Source organism: Adiantum capillus-veneris, chromosome 15 (genome assembly GCF_014529385.1).
Source record: "Adiantum capillus-veneris isolate H3 chromosome 15, ASM1452938v2, whole genome shotgun sequence".
In the NCBI taxonomy this organism is placed as follows: domain Eukaryota; kingdom Viridiplantae; phylum Streptophyta; class Polypodiopsida; order Polypodiales; family Pteridaceae; genus Adiantum; species Adiantum capillus-veneris.
Genome location: NC_140945.1, coordinates 46,779,869 through 46,787,872, shown reverse-complemented (window position 1 = coordinate 46,787,872; position 8,004 = coordinate 46,779,869).

The following is an 8,004-nucleotide window of genomic DNA, read 5'->3' as shown; positions in this document are numbered from 1 at the left end:
AGTCAATGGTAGTGCTAGGCCTTCGAGAAGTAGTCATGGTGTGTACTAGAATACACAAAAAAGTTAGCGCAAATATGAAAAAGGGAAGAAAGTTTTGAGAGGGAAGTAGAGCTACTCGAAGTAATATTTGGGTGGGAACATAGATACTAGAGTCTTTAATGAAAGTTCTGAAATTCGTCGGTACAAAGTTAGTACAACTTATGGCATTTATTGTCAGGACAAGGGTCCTACGGGGCAAGGCCCAACCTAGGGGGTTAGAAACCTAGGCCAAGGGCCTGGACTGGACCAGTGCGGATTGGGGATCCGCTTAGGGCAAGAGCTAGGAGCTAGGCCTATATAAGGGGTGGTAGGGAGGAGGATCCTATGTTCAGTTACCCTAGGTCTTACATTGGTATCAGAGCTCACGGGGAGGGAGGAGCTATGGAGAAGGAGGAAGCCTTGCGGAGGAGGAGGAAGCCTTGCACGGATGCATGTTCTCTCTCTCTCTCTCTCTCTCTCTCTCTCTCTCTCTCTCTCTCTCTCTCTCTCTCTCTCTCTCTCTCTCTCTCTCTCTCTCTCTCTCTCTCGTGATTGGAGTTTTCGACACCACCATGGCCGCAAGAATCGGCTCTGTGTAGAACCAAAGTCGAGAAGCGCATGGCGGGAAGGGCCGCTTGGAGGGGAGAGGAAGATCAACCTGCACCATTTCGGGCGGGCCTGGCACCCAAAGGGTGCGCCCCGGCAAGATAAACAACTTTCGTCACAGTATGGAGCCCTGTAGGGGTGTGGTTGGAATAGCGCCAGCGTTTTTCACTGTGCAGCCCTGCATTTTTCGCCATCGCTGAAGCTTGGGAATTTATGTTCCCATTAGGGATAACCTATTTTGGGCTTTTGCCCAAAATAGGTTCCTAAGAGGAGTTCCCACGGTTGAAGCCCATGCAAAAGCAACACTGAGTCGCCGAACCAAACCATGGCAAGGAAGGTCAATCTAGTTGCATAATTTCAGAGATATTCTGAAGGCAAACCGGCAGTAGCTTGAGTAAAGCACTGGCCAATCCGACATGCAAAGCACAGCCTGCAAGGCCACCGTGCCTGCATTTTCGAGCATCCGAAAGTGCTCCATACCAAAAGATATGGCTTTAGCAACGACAGTTTGCGGGATGTCCTTGATAACTGGCCATGACTTGTCACACAAAGTAAGGGCGTTGCCCCGGAGTCGATAGTGGAAATTATATGGTCATGTTTTCGAGTTTCCCAGGAATCGTTGATGAAGACAGTGCTTGACCTCGGACATGCACAAGAATAGATTCTCAGGTTTGCAATTTCACGTTCTTGTAATTTTCATAACTTTATGTACAATTATATTGCAAGCGTATGTTATTATGTTAATCTCGGCCATGGTGCCCTGAGAGATTTCCTACGAGTCCAGTATGACCAAGATCGACATATTACGTCCAATTTTGGTAGTCATTACCATGATTTGGACTACGGAGAACCTCTGTACGGGTTTTTCCACGAGGCATGGTTGTCTCATAGTAGAGGCAACTCGGGCATGGCATCTGCCTTATAAGGCAATGGTGATTGGCAAGGCCGGTCCCGATTATAAATTCCATTCTCAACAACAGGCAATCAAAACAGGTGAATTTGAATCCATTGTTGGCCATGCCTATTGAACCAAGCATCAGTATCTGGAAAATCATTTCTCGATTTTCTTCTTGCTGGCAACTAATCCGATTCTTCCGGTGGTAAGCTTCGTCGACAGGTGTACTCAATAAGGTACACAGTTGATTTTTGTTTATTGAGCATGTGCTTCATAACTATGGTATGCAAAGTGCGTCTACGATTGATCGTCGATATCATTCATACACTCAAGCAAGTACGAGATGAACATACGTCGCTCTGTTTTTCCAACAGATCTACAAGTAGACAAGGTCTATTTGTTGTGCATGATCGACAAGGTCGAGTCTCTTTGCTATGATAAATTTATACATCGTGCATTGTGGTTGGCCATGTGTGGCATATGCTATGAGCACACAAAATTGGGAAGAAATAGGCAATGTGTTTGCAGGATATTTCGTATTGTAGGTTATTTCATTATGTGTCAGACGGGTGTATAGGATATACGAGGGCATCTGTGCAGATATGCCTATGCTTTATATATGGAGATTTGTGTCATGTGCAAGCCCTGCACGTTCAAACTCATTCATACTCTGCGGTGCAATGTGTCAACTCAAGCCGTCGGCACGCCACAAATAAGTAGTATTGCAGATTGCAAATAGGGTCTCGTATTCGTATTCTAAGAGCGAAACAGATCAGTTGAGAGAGAGAGAGAGAGAGGGGGGGGGGGGGAGAGAGAGAGAGAGAGAGAGAGAGAGAGAGAGAGAGAGAGAGAGAGAGAGAGAGAGAGAGAGAGAGAGAGAGAGAGAGCAAGTCCCACAACCCTACATTCCACAGAGAGAGAGAGAGAGAGAGCGCGAGGTAAGCGCTTTCGAGTTTAAAATTTGGTGTTGTCTCAGCATTGTGCACTCATTTCTTTTTTGTATGTACTGCAGGTGTCGTGGGAGCTCTTATCTTTGAAGGCATCTACAAAGCAGTTTTGTTGTTGAATCAAGGTAATGGTAAGAGCTGCTATCGAAGGCCTGTGTGTGTGTGTGTGTGTGTGTGTGTGTGTGTGTGTGTGTGTGTGTAGCCAATGCATGGAGTACATGTACGAGCTGCTACAGGTCGGGGCAAGCTAGGGTCAAAAACGTCACTGCCTTTGTGTGTGTGTGTGTGTGTGTGTGTGTGTGTGTGTGTGTGTGTGTGTGTGTGTGTGTGTGTGTGTGTAGGATGAATTCAACCATCAGAGCATAGAACATACAATCATCCATAGGTAAAAAAGTCCAAAAAATGTATATTCATCATGTGTAACTTGGGCAATGTACAATCAAGGAAGAAAAAACACTCCCATTAAACCACTTGCATGCAAGATATAGTAAGTCCTCCAAATGTTACCTGCCATCATCACAGCCAACAACAAAAAAGAGTTAGAAGTGGTAGGCATGTGTCATTAATGAAGGACACTTGTTATCGATGTCCACCATAGCTTAAGGCAAGAGATTTAAAGAGGAAGTAATCCTATGATGAATGCCAAGATCTAATTGGGGAGCTCCATATTGAGCTAGTTAGGGAAGTATGGTCCAATCAAAAAGTCTTGCAAACTCAAGCTCTCAATATCCCACATTGCAACCTTCATATAGATCTGTAGATTTTCCATTTTGAAAAAGTAGGTGGGAGTGGTTGTAGTATTTCCTATCTGGTGGACAAATATCACCCTTATGATGTTTAAAGCCACTCACTTAAGCCTTAGATTCCATAGAAAAACAAATCCAAAGTGATTAGGTATGTCTAGGAAAAACCCTCCTCTTCTCACTAGGTCAATTGTTTGTAGGAGAGTCCCCTAATGGGGCCTAGTGCCCCCATTAGGGACCTAGTGCCCACCCTTTGAAGCATAAGTTGACTTTTTTGAAGTCTGTACACGATTGCAATTTTTTGTGGCTTCTAAGTATTTATAGATGATTCTCCGTAATCTAATTCTCTCAAAGCCATTCTGCCAAAAGGCTTGTACAAGGGTTTTTATATCAAAGCACGCTTGTTCAATAGAGTGGTTACAAAAGATAATGGGTTTGATTTGGGATAATCTGACTTTGTGAGACCAGTTCGAAGGTCTATTGCTACCTCTGTGGATAAATTTTAGAACATGGGCGAGCACCACCATACTAAGGAAAGTTGTGTTGATACCTTTGCCTTCGAAAAAATGGTATTGTTGTCATCTATAGAGAGGCAGGAAGGATAAATGGGGTTGGTGATAGTGAAATATATGGGTTGCTCATTATTGACCCAAAAAATATCATCAAAGAACCTGAAGGGAGTTTTGAGATGGAGAAGATTATGCCGATGAAGAGGATCTTTTAGAACTGAGTTGATGTAGTTGTATTCCAATGCATGTAGGTAAAGGTTACACCAAATGGAAGAGCATGCAAGTCCCATGGGATCCCATTAGTCTACCAGTAAACCTTCCCATTACATTAAATGTACATATTTTTAATCAGCCAGGAGTTCAGTTCTAGGACTTGTCTCTTGTCAAAGGATAACAGGTTTTTGTAAGGTTGCCGCGACTAGTTTCCACTTGCACACTTACTTGGAAAATTCTTAAATGAGATAAAAAGGTCCATGTTGATCAAAGACATAGCTAATGAGGGAGTTCATGATGGTAATGATTTCGATGTTTCCCTGATGGGGAATGTTTTCATAGCATTTTTTGACATCAGCCGAAAATATACACGTTACTTTTCTAGGTAGATTTAGGATAACCTCATATAGAGAGTCTACAACCCACCAAGATTGTAGCTTGATATTACAACATAACATGGCTTTTTGGTTGAGTGAGTGTGCCCTATTTTTTAGGCATGGGATACATGTTTTGAGAATACATGCTAAGAGCAAAGAAACCTCTGAAAAACAAAAATTAGACCCACATGTGATCCACCTAAAGGCGTTTTTATGGGCTTTATAAATAGCCATTAGGTCGGGTAAAGGAGAGAGGTTTTTTAATTGATATTTGGTGAGGAAATCACCAATTGTTTGCAAAACGTCAGTTTGGGGCATATTAATGGGCAGAAAATTAGATTCTACTAGCCTCTTCTTGGCTTCTTGAGTCATGAAGGCTGGACATATGAAGACAGGGTTATTGGCAGCTTTGTCCAAGCATGTAATAATATATATGCTTTTGAGGACCTCAATGTGTTGATCCATAGGGGCAATCATTTTTGTAGAGTGTTTAGATGGTAGTGTAGTTTCACAGTATGCCCAAAATAGGTTTTTAATCCTATCCTCTTGAAGATGGGGAGGTAGGGGTGAAATGCCACTCTTAATTATGTTGGAAAAACACATCCAAAGTTCATTTATGGCAATATGTATGCACAAAGGTTAGGAAGGGGTATGATTAAGCCCTTTCATGAGAATTCTTCTCATATTCTGATCATCAATGTACTTGAGATCAAAAACTAGTACATGCTTTAGACTGCTCAAATAACCGGGGGTAGCATCATTGCACTGACATGGAGGTAGTTCAGTAGTAGAAAAAACTTCCTTAGCATTGCATACCTGTATTGTAGTTTAATGGGGTCCATAAAGGACCAAGCAAAACATAGACTGTCCCATAGCTCATTAGTTGGAATATCTAATCCATACAAAAAAAGGCCAAAAAAGGCATGGATACACCTTACATCCATAAAGGCATTTCTGTAGGTAAGATGCACGAAGGTACGACACTTGGATGGCTGATTTGATACCAGACAAAATCTACCAACTTCATCCTTGGTAACATCTTGCAATCATTAGAAATACATCAGATTCTTAGCACTAGGAACACATCCTGGGGTGATAGCAGAGCGAGCACGAGAAGTAGCAATAGGGGTAGGGGTAAAACAAGGTGTAGTAGGGGATGGTCTGGTAGCTTGTGCCACAGGGCGGCTAATAGTAGAATAACTGGCAGAGGATTCAAAGGGTGAGAATACTGGGTTCCAAGGGGGGGTAGTAGGTGGTCAAGTTAAGTATCTCGGGTTTTGACCCTTCCTCGGTCTACGTCTGCCTTGGTCAACCCGTCCTCTCTTGCCATGCGTAGAGTCAGAGCTAGACTCTCTGGTAGGCAACACAGCTTTTTGAAGGAAGGCTTCCATCTCATTATTTGGAGCATCAAGAGGGGTTTGTTGGAATAAGGCAGCTTGTTTGATGTATACTTTGAGCCTTTCCTTATATATATGGTTAATGAGAAGTGCTTTGATTCCTTCTTGTCCTTCAGTAGACACCCATTTCAGGAATTTTAGGGTGGACTTCTTCAAAGAGTCAACTAGAAAAAATGAAGCAACTTTAAACATTATTAGCCATAGAGCATGTTCAAACCAAAGAACATTGCCGTCGCTGCATTGGTCTCCTTCACCATTGAGATCACAACCACATTTGATGAAGGGGCGGTGAATGTTCCATAGCTATGTAGTATAGCTAGGGTCCCTCCCAGTTAGGGAATAACACCTTTAACTCCTAAGCACACCCAAGATTGATGGGGCATCGTTGTGTCTCAACCTACACCATGGTGAAGGGACATCCAATAAGATAGGGCTCGATGATATTTGAAGAATTCGTCATGAGGATTTGCTACAGGCCAATTCTTGCTGCCTCTTTGTCCTTATCATTGAGAAGGGTAAGTAGGAATTTCTCATTGATGGGGGCAAGTAGGGCATAATTGCCAAAACCCCACACTTTCTAACGAGTGCCATGTAACATAGGTTCCAACCGTCTATGTGGAATGTAAGGGTCAGTATATGTTTCCATAGGTTTTGAAGCTTTTTCCAAAGCTGCCCCTGCAATAACAAATTTCTCCTTGACTGTTGCTTGCTCCTCCTCATCCAATCATCAGGTATTAGGTTGCTCATGGGGTTAGAGGGTGGTGAGAGGGTGAACATGGGGGCACCCTGTAGCATGCCCTTCTTCCTTTGTCTCACCAAAGGGTCATTCCTAAACTTCTTCCCATGCACCTCCATAAATCTTCTCATGATAGAAGGTGATCCTTCCCACCATTCCCTCTTTTCCCTGGTATCGTGGGTCTTACCCTTGTCCTGACAACGGCTCTTAGCCTGTGTGGCTCAATCGATGAAGACTAATTTGAGTAACATCTTGGCCACATGCTAGCTGTGAGTTAGAGCACCTTGGCTCAAGCTGACTCACGAGCAAAGCATGTATCAAAAGCTTCTTAGAAGATTTTATTTTTTCCTGAAAGAGAGAGATAGAGAACAAAAAGAAGAGCATGCTGGGCTGAGGAACTTTCCTTGAGTTTTTAGAGTGTGTGCCCAAGCTATGTGCTGTTACACCTCTTATGCCTGACTTGCAGCTTGTCGTATAAGCATTCACATGTTTTTTGGTATGACGCTCGCATGGAGAGAGGTAACAGAAAAACACAAAACTCATTCCGATCCACGTACCTTGCAGGGGTCGTGATTGCTCGTGAAATAAGTCCTAGAATTAGGCTCCTTTTGGTGTTGTGTGTTGATAGCAACCAACAATCATATCAAACAATCTATCCTCAATCTATCCTTGACAAAGTTGCGAGTGTGATAGCGGAAGCGTAATTGCATGAAGTAGGGGAATTGAATCCACCTCACTAGCATGCCGTGCATGCAAAATTGTAAGCCCTTGCAAAGAGTGATGGAATCAACCGTGAGAACCAAAACCATAAGTGTTGTGCACAGTTTAGACTGGTAGGGCTTCTGTGAGTGATATTCCCTATTGTGCCAGTTCCTCGAAGCCTTGCTTCATATGAAATTGCCGAATCACTTTGCTTTGCATAATGACAGTAATTGCCAAGTAAGGTGTAAACAGGGAAAAACAAGAAAAACTTACTTGCTGCAACCAATTGTCATGACATTTGGAAGAAAAAAACTCATTCCAAAATGGCCCATAGAGAAGATCTAACAAACTATTTCTTGGAAGCATCATGTATGAAGGTATTTTGACTCTATCTAAGTCTCCAATATCTACATTGCCAATATCAAGCACCCAACGCGAAAAACTTTGTTGAAGCAAATTTGTACCAGAGTCAAGTTATATGCATATTTCTGGTAAGCCTCAATATCTTCGTACATTTCCATATGTGAGAATGACACAATGAAGCATTTACAATGTCTGTGCGACGACCTTTTGGTACGAAAGGTAGTATTTGTCGAAAGTCGCCTTCAAACAAAATGACTTTTCCACCAAACAAAGTGTCTCGCTGCATAATATCTCTTAACGTTCTATCCACTGCTTCAAATGCACAACGATGTGTCATGGGAGCTTCATCCCATATAAGTAAAGCTACATTCCTTAGAACTTCTGCAAGTTGACTATTCACCTTTATGTTGCAAGTTGCTTCAGAATGAAGCTCCAAATGTATCTTAAACCTAGAATAAGCAGTTCTTTCATTACTCAAAAGCAAAGCTGCAATACTTG